The following is an 18,551-nucleotide window of genomic DNA, read 5'->3' as shown; positions in this document are numbered from 1 at the left end:
AGCCCATCACTTCATAAAACTAAATGAGAAACCACAAAACAGGTCATGAGAACATTAAAAAATTTAAGAAGTGTTATTTTTAAATAGTTTTTGTACCTCTTCTAGAGATCCAAACTTGTTTCCTTTCCTGCTATCTTGAAGTCCATATTAAAATTCTGTTCTCAGCTTTCATTTCTAAAGGCAGCTTTCATCAGATGGCACCCCTCCTCCCCTTAATTCTACTCCAGCAATGAAATGGATCTTCTGACCCATCATCTTAGAAGGATCCAGGTAAATCATTGGTCACTCCTTGCTTCTAATGGGGAATTGGCATTCTTGAGAATCTCTGTACCTCCCACTTCAACAGACCACTTCAAAGCATCCTCACCCTTTATCATCAGGAGAGTTGAACAAGACAGCATGTTGTCCATATGGCACTTTTCCAGACTCATAGTATACCATTGGGAAATGATGGTTTTTTCTTTCTCCTTTCTCTTTCAAAGGATTATTTTAAGGAAGGAAGGAGAACAGAGGGTGTCACCAATTCCAAGTAAAGAAAATTATTAGTGACTAATCTCATGAACTAATTTATATCATAATTTAATTCAGCTTTGTTACCTCTTTCCAATGTGCTTCTGACTCCTCTGACTTAGGTTTTGATTACCTCTACTCTTGAAGGGAAGGCCATTGCCAGCATCACCCCCTTATATGATTTTTTTATCGTTTTTTTTCTTCTTGATTTTCTATTTTTGCTTGAGCTTGTCATTTGACTACACATTTTACTCTCATCTATACATTTTTCCAAGATGTCACTTTGCCTAAAATACCAATTTTGTGGTCTGCAAAGCCACAATCCTTATGTATATATATGGATTCTTCATGACTTTCTACCCTCCTCTTCTCATTACAATCTCCCTTGAGTTTTATAAGCCAGAAACAGTTGAATTGCATCAACCCATGTGAACATCAGAGGTTGCTTTATCAATGCTCCCTCATAGATTCTCTCACAATTGGCCCAGGATGCTCTATGCCAAGCAGGAAGAGTTATAGGACCCAAACAAGAGTAGTAATATTCACATCTTTCATTAAGAAAAAGATGAAAGACTTGTTATATTCGAACACCACTACGTACATTTTCTCGTAAATGGGAAAGCTTGCCTTTGGACACTTGTCTGTGTTTTGCTTCCAGAGAGTGTCCAGATACTTGACTTTTTGTTCATTTCTGAAGACATTCTGTCTTTAAAAAAATTTAGATAGGAAAAGTTTGCTGCAGTTATTACAAAAGTTGAAATTGAAGCCAAAATACTCAAGCCAATATTCAGGCAAGTATATCCTTTGCTGTGCAGTTAGAATTTGGAATAATTTTATCACCCATGAAAGATAGTTTAGTATGTCCCAAATGGCACTGTTGTTTAAATTTCCATTTGTTATTGTGTTAAATCACTAGATGACATAGTTAAACTTGAGTGAGTAAAATTAAGAATAGGGTTACTATCACATTGTTAAAGCATTTTGCCATTTTAAAGTCTAAATTTCTGTGCTCACCTAGCAGCAGAGGTCACTGGCATTATAACATTTTCTTACGTCCCCTTTGCATTGTTGCTGCTGTCAAAATTATGTCATTTTTAAGAGTTATATGTAGCTCAGAAAACCAACAAATAACCTTCAACTTCTTCCACAATTATGACATGTTGAAGTGGAAATCAGTTCTTTGTGTCAAATTTTCCAGTATGAGGAGAAGGGAAAATCTATCTCTTGGTCAAAATAACTAAGACAATCACTAAGGATCCTATATAGCTTTATTCTTACTAGACATTCATTTTGTTGTCTTTTGTGAGGTCCAGAGATAAAGTAACACAAACATTAAGGACCAATTTACATGGCCTCTGATCCCTCCAAAGGAGGTTGGAACTTTAACTTAGGAACAACAGTCTGGCTATCATTGTATGTATTTTTAGAAACTTAAAAATGTAGGATAGGACTACTGAAAGAGTCTTGACATTTTATAACTTGGATAGTAACCAAGATTATAAAAGAAAGTAAAGTATATCTGTGAAGTATCTGGGATTCTTCCAAGTTTGAAAAGTGCCCTAAGGACTAGATGAAGAGAAAGCAATAAAAAATTCAGTGGGGTCTACAGCATTCTGGAATTTATGGTCTTCAGTGTGCCCAATTTCTCTATATTCTACGACCTGTTGTTCTTCAGTGCTTCCATTATCATCAGAATTTTGTCCTACAGATAAAGGCACTAGAATCTTACATAAAAATGAAGCTATCCTAGGTCAAATCTTTTTTTCATGATTTTTCTTTGAGGATAAAACTAAAGTATTGTAGCTGTGCATGGCAACTGATCTTTATAACATAGATGTAAAAGTCTCAGGACTACAGCTAAATATTACTGACTTACCCTCTGTGGCTTGCAATGTATCTTTAATATAATAATTCACAACCATCCAGAGCATAGAATATTTCCTCGTTCTTGGAGTCATGAATATCACAAATTTACTACGCACTTTGAAAAACGTTTCTTCCTTTTATTAACTCTACTTTCTTCAAGTATCAGAATGATATCTAAGTCCAATATTTTAAGACTTGGCTTTTATTCTGTCCACATTCTTCTTTTATTAATTTTAGCTACATTTTCCAAATATAGTCACATTTTTGGATAAAGATATCTAAATTTTTCATTCTGATAAGCTCATCATGTATTCATCGTGAATGCCTTTCTATGAACACATCTGACTTGGTTTCTTTTTTTCTTGAGGTATACATTGCAGAGCTGTCAAAGTCAAGGACATATATTGGTTCACAAAGGAAACTATTAAAAAAATACCCTTCCTCATTAGGCTACTGTCTTGTAGAAGCTCTATATGATTCGTGCATTATTTGTGATTTTTCTGTAAATAGATTATCTTCCATTCTTTCAAGTGGAAGCTCCTCACCACTTTTCTGCCATCTCATTGAACCTGGTAAGAGTTTTTTGCAACTTGTCATTTTCTTGTATGACAGCTTAATGTCAACTGAAAATTGGGATATTTCCTCAGTGTCTTCTCTCTTCCTCATCACCTAAAACTATATTCCCTAAGACAATATCATCACTGATGTCTGGGGAAAAAACCTACTTCTATTATGATTCATCTCTTTCCCTTAAGGCTATTTATGAAACAGAAACGAAAGTATTTTACATTCATACAAAACGTATAATAGAAAATGTAAAAATATGACACCAGCAATAAACTTCTCATGAACATACTTTTAGCCCATGAATCTTAAGGTCAAGATGTATCCTGCAAAATGCTTAATTATGGGAACTTTCTAGCCACAAACACTGGCAAAATGAATTTATTCATGGATCACTTCCTGGTGGTGCTATACAAACTCAACCTGTAAGCCTTTTGAAGTTTCTTTTTTTTTTTTAAGTGGTTGGTTTGTAGTTTTGACAGTTGGTGTGAAAATTCCTGATCTACATGTGAATACTTGATAGATAATGACTATATATACTACAAGAACAGACACAAAGTATGATTCCATCTAAATCTGTCACCCTAGGCCATAATTAGTATAATTCTATATTGTTTTAGTTACCTTACATCATTTGGTTTTAAAGCAAACAAAACATTTCATCAGAAGAAAAATGTGTAACTGTTGAGTCAGCAGGGCCTAAAGCAATTTCCTATGCCTTAAAATCAAGAAAATCTTGCAGAGACAAGTGTTTTAGAAACTTCTAAAATAAAGCTAATATAACAAGGGTGAGCGTCACATTGTTTCATGCAATTGAAATAAAAGGGAAGAGCCCTCGTTATAAACATTGTAGCAAAAAAGAAACATGGCGGTAAGATGTATATATTTCAGTCAATATCTTTAGCATGCCAGACACGTTTGTAGCACGCAATATGTAGCATCAAAGAAGAGGTTAGAAACTACAGGAATTCGACTTTTTGGATTACTTTGCAAGGCTATTCATTTTCAAGAAAGAAACAGACAATGTGTTTCCAGGGAATTCCTGCCTCTCTTGGTTGGTATTTGGTGTGGATCCTCAAGTACGTCATCACTATCCCTTGGTAGAGAAGTATGTCTTTTAAAGCAAAGGGCACACTTGTACAACCAGATAATCATATATTTTTCTTTGAATACTGATTTTGAGGTGGGTGCAAGGATGGCTAGTTTATCTTCTGAGAATTGTTGTGTTCTTTTGGATTCTCCCACACTGGGGGCATTTATCCTTAGGCAACTTTGGATGAATCCATGCTGGGCTTTTGAGGGTTGAACTTTAGCTCAGAAAAGGAAGTTGAAAAACAATTTTTTTTATCTTCAAATGAAAATGCAAAGAGATTTTTTTTTTTTTTTTGAGGAACAGAATGTAATTAGCCAAAGTGGAATTGAGCCAACTAAGAAGCATTAACAGGCGACATATGCCCCCAGTTCTTGGAGCATTCCAAAGACAGCTCATTCCTTGACTGTCGTGAAGAGGAGGTGAAGCATCTACGACATCTAAAATGGGCAAATGGGAGACACAAAAAGAGAGAAACAGTTCAATTTTCTCACAAATTAAAGATGACAACTGAAGTCACCCCCTCCCCAGTCTAAATGTCTATGTGACTAATTTTTCTAAACAGGCACTGGAATGTTGCTGTGGGAACAGGACAGATAATATACGTAGCTGGCAGTGTCACCCGAGAGGAGCCATTGTTCCTTCTGAGGAATGGAGGCCAACTCCTTTCAAGACTTACAGAAAAACTAATTTAGGACACATCTAAAAGCAACTGAAATGAAAAAGGGGGAAAAAAATCTCAAGTTACTGTGCAGTGTGCCAGCTGACCAAATGTAAAACAAAACAAAATAATCTCCCCCCAAACTAAAAAAGAAGAGAGAAGGAAAAGGAACGTTTGTCTTTGTGCTTGCTCTGTGCTCATTTTGGCCTGCTTCAGATACTTTTCCCAGTTTAAATTTGAAATTTGATGACTCCCAGGAGCAGAAATGTTCTTTTTTAGGTGTTGTTTTTATCTATTTCTGTCAAGCCCTTTAATAAGAAATCAAGGAGAACCGTCGTTTAAGGAAAAAAAAAAAAGAAACAAATGATGGTTGGATCCAGAATAAAACGTAGTAGAAATTTAGTAAATTTACCTAAAGAGGGAAGATTTCTTTGGTTAGTAAAAAGACGGCTGAGAACAGTGCCTTTTAAAATATGACATCTGGAACTCACTAGAATTAACTACTTGATGGAAAAAACCTCTCCAGATTTAAAAAAAAAACTTTCTACCCAGAAGTTCTATTTTTTTACCAAATGAAATTTAACCCCGCCTGCTGTTTCATTTTAGAGGTGAAAAGACAATAGTTTTTGAGATAAAGATGTCTTTATATGCTTTTGTAATTCAAAGGCAATTTTTATTTTAATGTCAAACTCTTTCAGATTTTGTCTCATCATGAGAGGCATTTACTCTTGACTTTAACTAAACTGCTTATACATGAAGCTTGAAAGAGATCTTGACAGTGTCTTTAGCAAGTACATTTTATACACGCAATGTGGGCTGGTAGAGGTACCCTAGGCTGGAAGTTGAAACAACTGGATTTCAATCCCCGGCTGAGCGATGCTGGACTAACTGCATAACTGTCTGGAAAATGGTGATAATAACATTTGACTTATAGATTTACAGAAAACATGAAATGGAATAATGAATTTTTGTGAAAGCCCAATAAAATCTATAAAAAGTTGCAGGAAGCACGATGACATTTTCCTTGGTGTGTGTTCTTTTCTCAACGCCATTTGCTTTGTATTATGAATTTCTCTTCAAATCTTTATTTCTATCTCATCTCTTCGAATTGTACTTATTTTACTGAAAGTTCACTTAAAAAGAATTAAATGGGCAGTGTTTACAAGGTTGAGTTTTTTCTCTTTGTCTGTTTTTGTCAGTAATTTCTGGAGTTAATTTTAGAGACTTTGACTCAAGTCAGGTGACTAACTTCTCTTTGTCCTGCTTTACCACGATACGTAGGAATCATGGATAGGAATGGAGGCAAGGGAGCCTCAAACGATTTTAAAGCGATTATGAACACAACATTCTCTATAAAAATATGAACATTTATGTTTACATATGGGGAGATTCCAAAGAGGGGGGAAATTTGAGGAAAATACATATATGAAAAGTGGTGGGAACTCCAGTAAAAAATAGGTAATGGCACGGGACTGAGGAATCAGAATCAAAGGATATTTTAGAATTATCTAGTAATACCCAGGGCATGATAAATGAATCTTTTAAACATCTCTGATGACAGATATCTAATTGGTCTTTACTTTTCGTTTGAGCCAAAGCTGTTGTCTCTTGAACAGTGTTTCTCCCACTTCAATGTGCATGTAAGCCACCTGGAGACCTTGTCAAAATGCATAATCTGATGGAAAGTTCCGGGGGTGAAGCTGGGCTAGTGAAAGGACTCAGCATTTCTAACAAGCTCTCAGTCCATGCCAAAGCCACTGCTTCTCATACAGCAATCTGAGAAGCTAGGCTGAATGTCACTGTAATTATTTTTCCCTTACAAATAACTCTCCGGAAATGATATCTATGTTGGAGAAATGGTGGCTATGGAAATATTATTCAAGAAAAGATTCTATTTTTGTACAGCTTTATTGAGGTGAGATCGATGTACAACAAAGTGGCATTTTGAAGTGTAAAATTTGATGAATTTTTACATATATATACACAACTATGAAACCATTACAATAATCAAGATAATGAACATTTCTTTCACTCTCGAAAGTTCTTCATGCCCCTTTGTAATCTTCCATTTATGCCTCCTCCCCTCATCCCAGGTACCCACTAATCTTCTTTCTGTCCTTTTAGATTAATTTCCGTTTTCCAGAATTTCATATAAAAATGTTATACAACATGATATATACTCTTATTATCTAGTTTCTTTAATTTCTTTCACTCAGCCTAAATATTAGGAGATTCACCTACTTGTCCATTTTTGAAAATTGGGTTGTTTGTCTCATACTTGTGTTACACGTATTGAGTTGCATGTATTTTTTTATTGCTGAGTAGTATTCCATTGAACGTATGTACCACAATGTGTTTATCCGTTCAGCTACTGATAGACATTTGTATCCTTTCTGGTTTGGGGCTGTAACGTGTAAGCATGCGTGAACAGGCCTTTGTATGGACCCGTTATTTCACTTCTCTCGGTAAATACTTAGGAGAAGAATAACTGAGTTGTATAGCAGGTGTATGTTTAGCTTTTTAAGAAATTATCAGAATCAAAACACACACACACAAACATGCACACGCATATGCAAACAAAAACCCAAACTCATAGATACAGAGAACAGATTGGTGGTTGCCAGAGTTTGGGAGTGGCGGGTGGGCGAGGGAAAGGAGTGAAGTGGGTCAAAAGGTGTAAACTTCTAGTTATAAAATAGATAACTCCTGGGAATGTAATGTACAGCATGGTGACTATAGTTAATAATATTGTACTGTATATTTGAAAGTTGCTAAGAGCGTAGCTCTTAAAAGTTCTCATCACAAGAAAAGAAAATTTGTAACTATGTGTGGTGACGGATGTTAACTATACTTATTCTGGTGATCATTTCACGATATACACTGAATCATTGTGTTGTATACCTGAAACTAATATAACGTTTTATGTCAGTTACATCTCAATTAAGAATAATTTAAAAAAGGAAATTATCAAAAATGATAGTAATGCTTGAGAATTCCATTTGCTCCCTCCCCTCTTCCTTAGTTGGTAATGAACAGTCTTTAATTTTAGCCATTCTAGTGGATATACAGTAGGTATCTCATTGTGATTTTGATTTGCATTTCCCTAATAATTAATGATATTGAACATCTTTTCATGTCTATTGGCCATTCTTATATCTTCATTTGTGAAGTGTCTGTTGAAATCTTCCACCTATTTTTGAAAATTGGATTGTTTGTCTTATTATTGAGCCACACAAGTTCTTTATATATGCTAGATCAACAATTGGCAAACTTTTTCTCTAAAGGGGCCAGAGAGTGAATATTTTAGTCTTTATGGGCCGTATGGTTTCTGTTGCAACTATTCAGTTCTGCCTTGTATCATGAAAACAGCCACATATAAGACATAAATGGATAGACGTGACCGTATATCAATAAAACTTTATTTACAAGAACAGATGGCAGGCCAGACTTTGCCTGTGGGCCTTGTTTTGCTGATTGTTGTTCTAGACGGAAGTTCTTTGTCAGATATATGTTTTGTAAATATATTTTGCCTGTTTGTAGCTTGTCTTTCCATTTTCTTAATAGTGTCTTACAAGGAACAAAGGTTTTACTTTTTTTTTTTAAAGATTGGTGCCTGAGCTAACATCTGTTGCCAATCTTCTTTCTTCTTCTTCTTCTCTTTCTTCTTCTTCTCCACAAAACCCTCTACTTCCTACTTGTATATTCTAGTTTTAGGTCCTTCTGGTTCTGCTATGTGGGATGCCACCTCAGCACGGCTTGATTAGCAGTGCTAGGTCGGTGCTCAGGATCTGAACTGGTGAAACCCTGGGCCACCTAAGCAAAGTGCACGAACTTAACCACTCAGCCACGGCGCCAGCCCCAAGGTTTTACATTTTGATGAAATCCAATATTGTATTGATGTTTTTTGTAGTTCATAATTTTTGTGTTCATTTTAAGAATCTTTGCCTAACTGAAAATTTACTGCTAAATTTTTTTCCTGAGCTAAGGGCTGATATTGCTTTTTCTTTCTTCTCTTAAATGGTTATCCAATTGTTCTAGCACCATTTGTTGACAGATTATCTTTTCCTTATGGAATTCTCTTGGCATCTTTATCAAAATCGATTGACCACATGTGCATAGATCTTTTTCAGGGCTTCCTTTACAGTTACAATGATTTGCATATTCACCTTTACACTAATCCCACACTAAATTGATTATTGGAGATTGAAAATAAGTCTTTAAATCAGGTAGTATAACTCTTTTAACTTTGTCCCTTTTCAAACTTTACCTATTAGGACCTTTGTATTTCGATAGAAATTTTCATAATAAAAGCCTACTGGGATTTTTATTGGGATTCATTGAATCTATAGCAAGAGTTAGCAAATTATAAGCCCATGTGGCAGATCCAGCTCACAGTCTATTTTTGTACTATTCTCAAGCTAACAATTTTTAAATATTTTTTCTCTCTCTTTCTCTTTCTGACTCTGTCTCTCTCCCTGTCTCTCTTTCTCTATCTCTGTGTCTGTGTCTCTGTCTCTCTCTCTCTTTTTCTCTCTTCTTTATTCTTTCATTGATTTGTGTTCTCTTCTCTATTATTTTCTTTCTTCTGCTTACTTTGAATATTATTTGCTCCCTTTTTTTCCCTAATTTCTTATTGTGGAAGCCTAGTACAGGCATATATCAGAGATGTTGTGGATTTGGTTCGAGACTACAATAAAGTGAACATTGCAATAAAGCAAGTCACACAAATTTTTAGTTTCCAAGTGCGTATAAAAATTATGCTAACACTATACCATAGCCCGTTAACTGTGCAATAGCATTATGTCTAAAAAAAAACATTCATACCTTAATTAAAAAATACTTTATTGTTAAAAAATGCTAGCCATCATCCAAGCCTTCAGTGATTCATAATCTTTTTGCTGATGGAGAGTCTTGCCTCACTGTTGATGGCTGCTGACTGATCGGGGTGGTGGTTGCTGAAGGTGGCTGTGGCAATTTCTTAAAACGAGGCAAAAGTGAGATTTGCAGTATCAATTCACTCTTCTTTTCATGAATGTTTCTACAGCATGAGATGCTATTTGGTAACATTGCACCTATAGTAAAACTTCTTTCAAAATTGGAGTTAATCATCTCAAACCCTGCCACTGCTTTATCAACTAAGTTTATGTAATATTCTAAATCCTTTGTTATCATTTCAACAATCTTCACAGCATCTTCACCAGGAGTAGAGTCCACCACAAGAAACCACTTTCTTTGTTCATCCACAAGAAGCAACTCCTCATCCATTCAAGTTTTCTCATGAGATGGCAGCAATTCAGTCACATCTTTGGGCTTTACTTCTAATTCTAGTTCTCTTGCTGTTTCGACCCCATCTGCAGTGACTTCCTCCACTGACGTCTTAAGCCCATGAAAGTCATCCATGAGGGCTGGAATCACCTTCTTCCAAACTCCTGTTCATGTTGATATTTTGACCTCTTTCCATGAATCATGAATGTTCTTAATGGCATCTAGAATACTGAATCTTTTACAGAAGGTTTTCCATTTACTTTGCCCAGATCCATCAGAGAAATCACTATCTCTGGCAGTTATTGCCTTACAAAATGTATTTCTTAAACAATAAGACTTGAAAGTCAGGATTACTCCTTGATCCACGGGCTGCAGAATGGATGTTGTGTTAGCAGGTGTGAAAACAACATTAATCTGATTGTACATAAGAGCTCTTGGGTGACCAGGTGCATTGTCAATGAGCAGTCATATTTTGAAAGAGATCTTTTTTGTCCTGAGCAGTATGTCTCAACAGTGGACTTAAAATATTCAGTAAACCATGTTGTAAACAGATGTGCTGTCATCCAGGCTTTGTGCTTCTGTTTATAGAACAGAGGCAGAGTAGACTTAGCATAATTCTTAAGGGCATTGGGGTTTTCAGAATGGTAAATGAATGTTGGCTTCAACTTAAAGTCACCACCTGCATTAACCCCAAACAAGAAAGTCAGCCTGGCCTTTGCAGCTCTGAAGCCATGCATTGGCTTTGCTTCCCCAGCTGTGAAAGTCTTAGATGGCATCTTTTTCCGATATAGGGCTGTTTCATCTACATTGAAAATCTGTTGTTTAGTGCAGCTACCTTCATTACTTATCTTAGCTAGATCTTCTGGAGAACTTGCTGCAGCTTCTACATCAGCACTTGCTGCTTCATCTTGCACTTTTATGTTATAGAGATGGCTTCTTTCCTTAAAGCTCGTGAACCAACCTCTCTAGCTTCAAACTTTTCTTCTGCAGCTTCCTCGTCTCTCTCAGCCTTCATAGACTTGAAGAGAGTTAGGGCCATGCTCTGGATTAGGCTTTGGCTTAAGGGAATGTTGTGGCTGGTTTGATCTTCTATCCAGACCACTAAAACTGTCTCCATATCAGCAGTAAAGCTGTTTTGCTTTCTTAACATTCATGTGTTCCCTGGAGCAGCACTTTTAATTTCCTTCAAGAACTTTTCCGTTGCATTCACAACTTGTTTAAGTGTTTGGCACTAAAGGCCTAACTTTCAACTTATCTCAGCCTTCAACATATCTTCCTAACTTAGCTTAATCATTTCTAGCTTTTTGTCTAAAGTGAAAAGTGCCACTCTTCTGTGTACTTCAACACTTAGAGGCCGTTGTAGGGTTATTATTTAGCCTAATTTCAATATTGTTGTGTCTTAGAGAATAAGTAGGCCTGAGGAAAGGGAGAGAGACAGAAGAACACCCAGTATGTGGAGCAGTCAGAATACACACAATACTTTTTGATTAAGCTCACTGTCTTATATGGGCATGGTTCGTGGCACCCCAAAACAATCACAATAGTAACATCAGAGATCACTGATCACAGACCACAGTAACAAATATAATAAATAAAATACTAAAAGAATTACCAAAATGTGACACAGAGACATGAAGTGAGCAACAGCTGTTGGAAAAATGGCACCAATAGATTTGCTTGACACAGGGTATCCACAAACCTTCAATTTGTAAAAAAAACGCAATATCTGTGAAGCATAATGAAACAAGGTATGCCTGTATTGATTTCAAACTCTTCTGTTTTTCTTATATAAGCATTTAAAGCTATAATTATCCCTCTATGAGCTGTTTTACTTGCTTCTTACAAATTTTGACATATTGAGTTTTCATTTTTATTTAATTCATATATTTTCTAATTTCCTTTGTGATTTCTTCTTTGACCTATTAATTGTTTACAAGTGTGTTGTTTTGTTTAAAAATATTTATGAATTTTCCATTTATTTCTCTGTGATTGATTTCTAATTTAGTTTAAGGGATTTTTTTTTTAAGATTGGCACCTGAGCTAACATCTGTTGCCAATCTTCTTTTTTTTCCTTCTTCTTCCTTTCCCCAAATCCCCCCAGTACGTAGTTGTATATTCTAGTTGTAGGTCCTTCTGATTGTGCTATCCGAGATGCCACCTCAACATGGCCTGATGAGCGGTGCCATGTCTGCGCCCAGGATCCAAACTGGCAAAACCCTGGGCCGCTGAAGCAGAGTGCACGAACTTAACCACTGGGCCATGGGCCGGCCCCTCTAATTTAGTTTAATTGTAATCAGACAACATACTTTTCATGTTTTAAAAACTTTTTTATTTATTGAGACTTGTTTCATAGCCCCAAATATTTTCTATTTTGGTAAATGTTCCAAAGAATGTGTATTTGTTGTATTTTTTATCTTTAGAAATTTGATTTCGGTTTTTATAAATTGTTTTGTGTTTTCCATGCCTCTCCTTATTATACCCACTTTCATCTATTTTCCTGGACATATGGAGCATATTTATAATGAGTGTTTTAACATTCTTGTCTACTAATTCTTTCACATGTGTCATTTCTGCGTCTGTTTGTACTGATGGATTTTTCCTCTGCTTCTTTGCATGCCTGCTGTTTTTGTGATTGGATGTCACGTTGTGAATTTTATATGTGATGTGCTGGAGTATTTGCATTCCTTTTAATATTTTTTGGACTTTATTCTGGGAAGCAGTAAGTTACTGGGAAACAAGTCGATCCTTTCTAAGTGTGGCTTAATGCAGTACCCTTCTAATGACTCTACCCAAGCTCCATGTCAGGAAACTTTTTACTCTACAGGTAGTGATTATGCTCACGCTCGTGATGAAGACTCAAGGCAAGACCTCTGCAGACCTTTGGGTTTCTCTTTTGTGTAACTGTCTCTCTTTATCCTGCAAATTTGAGGTGTCTTGGCCTCTCTGATCTCTGAACTTGTCTTTCAACTCAGGAATACCTGTAGGCTCTCTTTGGGTTCCCGTTTCCTATGCTATGTGTTGGAAACATCCCTAGGCAGCAGGATGGGGCAATCTTAGGGCTTATCTTGTTTTTCCACCTTCTCATTTTCTGTAATATCTATTGTCTTATATTTGAAAACTATTGACTTCTTTCTTTTTGAGGAAGATTAGCCCTGAACTAAGTGCTGCCAATTCTCCTCTTTTTGCTGAGGAAGACTGACCCTGAGCTAACATCCATGCCCATCTTCCTCCACTTTATATGTGGGACGCCTACCACAGCATGGCTTGCCAAGCGGTGCCATGTCCCCACCCGGGATCGGAACTGGCGAACCCCGGGCTGCAGAAGTGGAATGTGCTGACTTAACCGCTGCACCACCAGGCCAGCCCCAGAAAACCACTGACTTTTACATTTTGCAATTTTTTTTAGTTGTTTAAAGCAGTGGGGTAAATCTTAGACCTGTTGCTTCATCATTTCTGGAGGCAAAATTAAAAACAGATAACTTTTTAAACGTTGTTCTTACCTTAGACATAATGAGAAGTCTGTTTCAGGTGAGATCAGGTTTAGACAGAGTCAAGTGATCAATCATTTTTAATATTATTGTATGATGAATAAAGGAAAAACAAGAAAATATATTGGAGGTGTGGGGAAACCATTTGGTTTAAAACTAATTCAGCCTGACCTTGATTTTCCGGAAAGGCCTACATGGCCTGTTTAGCATGCATTGTATATCTGCTATAAACATTTACAATGTCCCAAAGACAAGAATGATGCCCTTAAAGTTAGGGGTGTTGCCTCCCTGTATATTACCACTTCTTTAAAGATAGGCATTTCTTCCCAGAAACTAAAGATTAATAATTGATCTACTTTAACTCATCTTGTGACCACTGACCTGCTGACCACCAACTTGCTGTGATCACCTTGTGACCACTGACCTGCTGTGCTAGCAAAGGATCTCATGACCATAGTAAGAGATATTCCTGTCATATGTGATGGATGTTCCTCGTTCCAAGATGGTATATACCACTCTGTACTCCCCACTTCTTCATAGAGCTTCCTTCCTTGGTGGAAAGGTTCTCCTGGGTTATAGTCCTCAAACTGGCTCATATAATTAACTCACCCCAATTTTGCTTTATAGATTGATTTTGGATTATTTGCATCAGCCTGTATACACCTTTGACTCATTTAAAGTGTTTTTCTACTCTACCCATTTTAGGAGACAATAGCCTAGGTTCAATCCAACTCTGCATGTACTTGGTGTCCACACCTGCGCAGTTGAACATCACTGGAGAAAAACACCCAAGTAGGACAACTGTTTTCCCTTAAAGTCTGTAGCCATTAACATGTATCTATTAAGGTAGAAGACTAATATCAAGGTTGTTAAAGAAAATCAAATACTTAACATAGAATAATTTGAAGAGTCTTACATAATCTTTACCTTCATAACTGGTTGTAGTAAACTCTTCAGAAGTGAATCCAATATACAGTTCCTTTCAAACCTATGCATTTGCAAAGGGCCTTAGTGCAGAAGGTGTTTCCCTATTTGTAGAAACTGGCTCAGGCACATGGAGCTGTGAGACAGACAGATAGACCTCATTTTGGCACCTGGGCTCCTGAGGACATCAGAGCAATTACCAGTAGAGGTAAGGACTGAACTGAACTGGTGGGCAACAGTAGATCTGCCTCCACTGGCAGATATTTGTTAGAAATGTGAGATCGCAGCCTATCTACTGGCCCAGCACAAAGTCCCACAGAGCTGTTAACTAATGGAAAAAAATGGAAAATGGACTATGTTAAAAACATACTTGTGGCTGGCCCCATGGCCTAGTGGTTAAGTTCAGGGTGCTCCACTTTGGCAGACTGGGTTCATGGGTTCAGATCATGGGCATGGTCCTACACCACTCATCAGGGATGCTGTGGTAGTGACTCACATATAATATAGAGGAAGACTGATAGAGATGTTAGCTCAGGGCTAATCTTCCTCAGCATAGAAAAAAGACTTTTATTAAATTCTGTCATTTTTATTCATGCTAAGATTTTACCAAGAATGGTAGATAGTGTTTTATGTTAATATATTAGTTGCATTTCATTTCAAGTGGGATTGAGTCAACATTAACTTATACAAAATATTCGTGCACATGCACATCATACACTTTGACTCTTTTCTTCTCTAATTCTGACATTGACAGCTCAGCGAGAATGCTAAAAAATATACCCCCAGCGAAGGTATGAACTTTTGACATCTATTTAAAATGAAACAAAACAAACACTTTATTGAGGGCAAAAATAGACTCTAGATTCAGACTGAAACAACATAAATGGTGACTTTAAAAAAGTGCTTGCTTTTTTTTAGGTTACAGTGTTTCATACAAGCCTAGCTTAACTAAATACAACTATATATTAGAGTTATATTCAGAGCAGAGAATAGAAAATCATTATATTGTAAATTAAGGAAATGTGTTAACATCTTATGAAATATACTTACTGAAAACTGGAAGTTTTAGCACCATTTTCTGTTCCAATTTCTGTTATTATATTAGATAAGATCTTTGATCACTGGTGCCTTAACTCAGGCAATATTGTAAAGTTCTCTTGAGGCAAAGGTTTATTAGAGAATCCAAGGAAATTTTATGGGTCAAGTAACATTAGGGTGGGCCCGGATGGAGCCACAGCAAGAGGTCTCTTTTGTCCACTTAGGAAGATATGAGCTATGATTTGCTACATTTTTACCATGTTAAGAATTTAAATTTATTTACAATATGATCTCATCAGTCACTGTAATGTTTGACAGATAATGCTATTAAAAACCAACTGACCAATAATGTAATTTCTATTAAATAAATGTATTGCAGCTGCAAAGTTTCATGACTCCTTGTCCACAGTCAGTTACTGAGTCAGCATAGAGCCAGGAGTGGAAATAGAAAATTCAATAACTTATATATCTTCAATATTTTTGCAGCACACAGAAAACTCGCCCATGAGATGAATGACATACAACATGCTGAGTCTTCGTTCCTCCCACTAGATTGCATTAGCTTACCTTCATTGGTTTTTGCCCCAAGTTAATTTTACTTATTAGGTCTGTGAGAAACATGGTTATGTCCTCGGGGCTTCTGGACATGCACACTGAAACAAATCAATTATTTGAAATGCCACAAAATAAATACTATCAGAATAAGCTCCTTGGGAGAGGAAAGGTGTCATATAATTCAAAGCAATTTATAAGTATCTACTTTCAGACACAGTGTGAGATCTGATCCAAACTTCTTTGAAGGGGGTTTAAACAGAACTGCCAATATTATGATTACATTTTCTCTTGTTTCATGCCTAGAGTAATGTTAAGGCAGCAGAGTTCAAGTATTTTCTTTAATATTGGTAGAGCAGCATAAAAACAATGTAATTACTTATAAAGCGACTTATATAGAAAATTACTTCGACTCGGATAGCTCTAGCTTGTGAAGTAGAGATTTATTCCCACTGGGAGAGTGGAATCTTTGTTGAGATTTCAGTGCTGTTCTTTGAGTATTGAAAAATACTTATAAAATAAGATTCTAAAGTAAATGAATTTTAGATATGTGGTTATGATCAAACTTCCCATATACTGCTACCAATCATGATGAGGAATGTCAGAGAAGGGAATTCTGAAAGTCAACATAACAGCAATTGCAAAGGAGACTTCCATGAACAATGTATATTAAATAAGTGGAGTAAAAGTATTGATTAAAATAAGTTTACATAGTATTAAGGAAACTGTAATTATGTAGTTCCTGAATTATAGCACAGATCTACACAAACATAAGGAGGAAAAGAAAATAATTTAAACTCTAAGTATGCTGAAAAGCAAAATATTATCAAGATGTCTATAAACCACTTATTACAATGAGAAACTGACATTGATAAAATATCCAACTTTCAGCGCTAACATTGTGCTATGTGCTGGACACATCAAGATCACACATCTCTATTCTAACGGAGATCAGCATTCACAACCTAGTGAGAGAAATACAGACAAGAAAATAATTACAATAAAGTGAAATAAGTGTTTTTTTCTGAGAGAGTTTGCAAAGAATTCTAAGGTGTCTCAGAAGAAGTTATAAAATCTAGATTGGTTTGGAAATGGGTAGGCTTTGGAGAAGCTTTTTCTGGAATGTATCTGGAAAAACATGCAGGAATTACATTTAAAAAGTGTGTCTGGCCTGGCATATTAAAAATAAACCATAGTCTTAATTACATTATCATTATTATTATTATCAGCTAAATGAAATGAGAACAAAGATGTTCTACTGAGGATAAATCACATTTGTAAAGTATGACAAATTAGGATAACATGGCACAGTTGTGAAATGCCAAGTGTTATATATGAAGTGTAGGGTATGAATTAGGGAGGGGCAAAGGATGAGGTTGGAGAGAAACGTGAGGTCAGATTCTGAAGGCAGAGCTTAGATTTTATATCTAAAGCAAGTGAGAAATATTGAAGGAATTCTATGAAGAGCATCATATTTTATTTGCCTATTTGTTATTATTATTTAATTAAAAAAGTAACATATTCATATGATAAAGAATCACCATATCATTCAAAAGGATATGAAATGAAAACTAAATCTCTTCCTCCTCATTCTTATCATAGCTCTTAGCCCAATTTCCCATTTAAAAATATTTTTAGTTGATTCTCTTTTAGGTCATTGGAAAGTTACAAATCGTGTACCAACTCCTCTTGTATAGCACTTCAAACCATCTCAGCCCCACATTTGACTTCAGGTACTGCTCGGGCAATAAGTTCTGTGCAGGTTCCCACCAGCCTCATGCAGGTGTAATCTGAGAGCATCTCACCTCAGCCCTATGCCAAGTAAAACTTCTTGCTTCCTTTGCCAAGCCTTACTGATGCTACAGAGAACCCTCTCAGCACTCACATATGTGGAACACAGATGTGTGGAGACTCCAAGCCCATAGGGCCACCCTGAGCCAACAGTGGTTTGGAGTCAATGCCTAAATGACTCATTTCATAAGACTTGTCAGATGGCCTGGCAGGAAAGAACAGTAGTGGCCTGAAGGGGTAACCAAATCCGTTGTTCATCCTTGTGTTAGCTTTCCCTCCTCTCCTCTTTCACAACTCCCATGCCTAACTCGCACTTCCTGAGCTCCCTTCACAAATAAATTACCTGAACACATACCTCTGCCTCAGGCTTTGATTTATGAAGAACCCATGCTAAGAAAACCGGTTCTAGGAATTGCCTTAAAAGCACATACTCTGGGTGGGATTTTGGGTTGGGATCATTTGCTATGAAAAAGGTAATAATAATCCTGTTCCTGATCTTATGAGGATGTATCTCCTGGCCTGCAGTAGCATGAAAGTACCGAGTCTCACCTGTATTAGTCAGGATTCTCCAGAGAAATAATAAATAGGGTGTGTGTATGCAAATACAAAGAGATTCATTTTGAGGAATTGGCTCACACAATTACGGAGGCTGGCAAGTCTACTTCTTGTAAGGCAGGTCTAGTGGTGATAAACTCCCTCAGTTTTTGTTTATCTGGGAAGATCTTTAGCTCTCCTTCACTTTTAAAGGGGCAGTTTTGCCATGTACGGTATTCTTGGTTGGCAGTTTTTTCTTTCAATACTT

General features: G+C 36.4%; 1 long non-coding RNA gene across 1 annotated transcript in view; it reads right to left on the bottom strand.

The window, feature by feature from the left end:
• Window positions 1–4,362: 4,362 nt before the first annotated feature.
• Window positions 4,363–18,551, bottom strand: part of LOC138920928 (uncharacterized) — a 158,563-nt gene continuing 144,374 nt past the window's right edge. The window contains exon 3 of the long non-coding RNA XR_011432981.1: window positions 4,363–4,470. This is a non-coding gene — a long non-coding RNA (uncharacterized lncRNA). The remainder of the gene's footprint in view (window positions 4,471–18,551) is intronic.

The sequence above is a fragment of the Equus caballus genome, chromosome 26, assembly GCF_041296265.1.
Source record: "Equus caballus isolate H_3958 breed thoroughbred chromosome 26, TB-T2T, whole genome shotgun sequence".
Lineage (NCBI taxonomy): Eukaryota > Metazoa > Chordata > Mammalia > Perissodactyla > Equidae > Equus > Equus caballus.
This window is presented reverse-complemented; position numbering and strand designations above follow the sequence as displayed.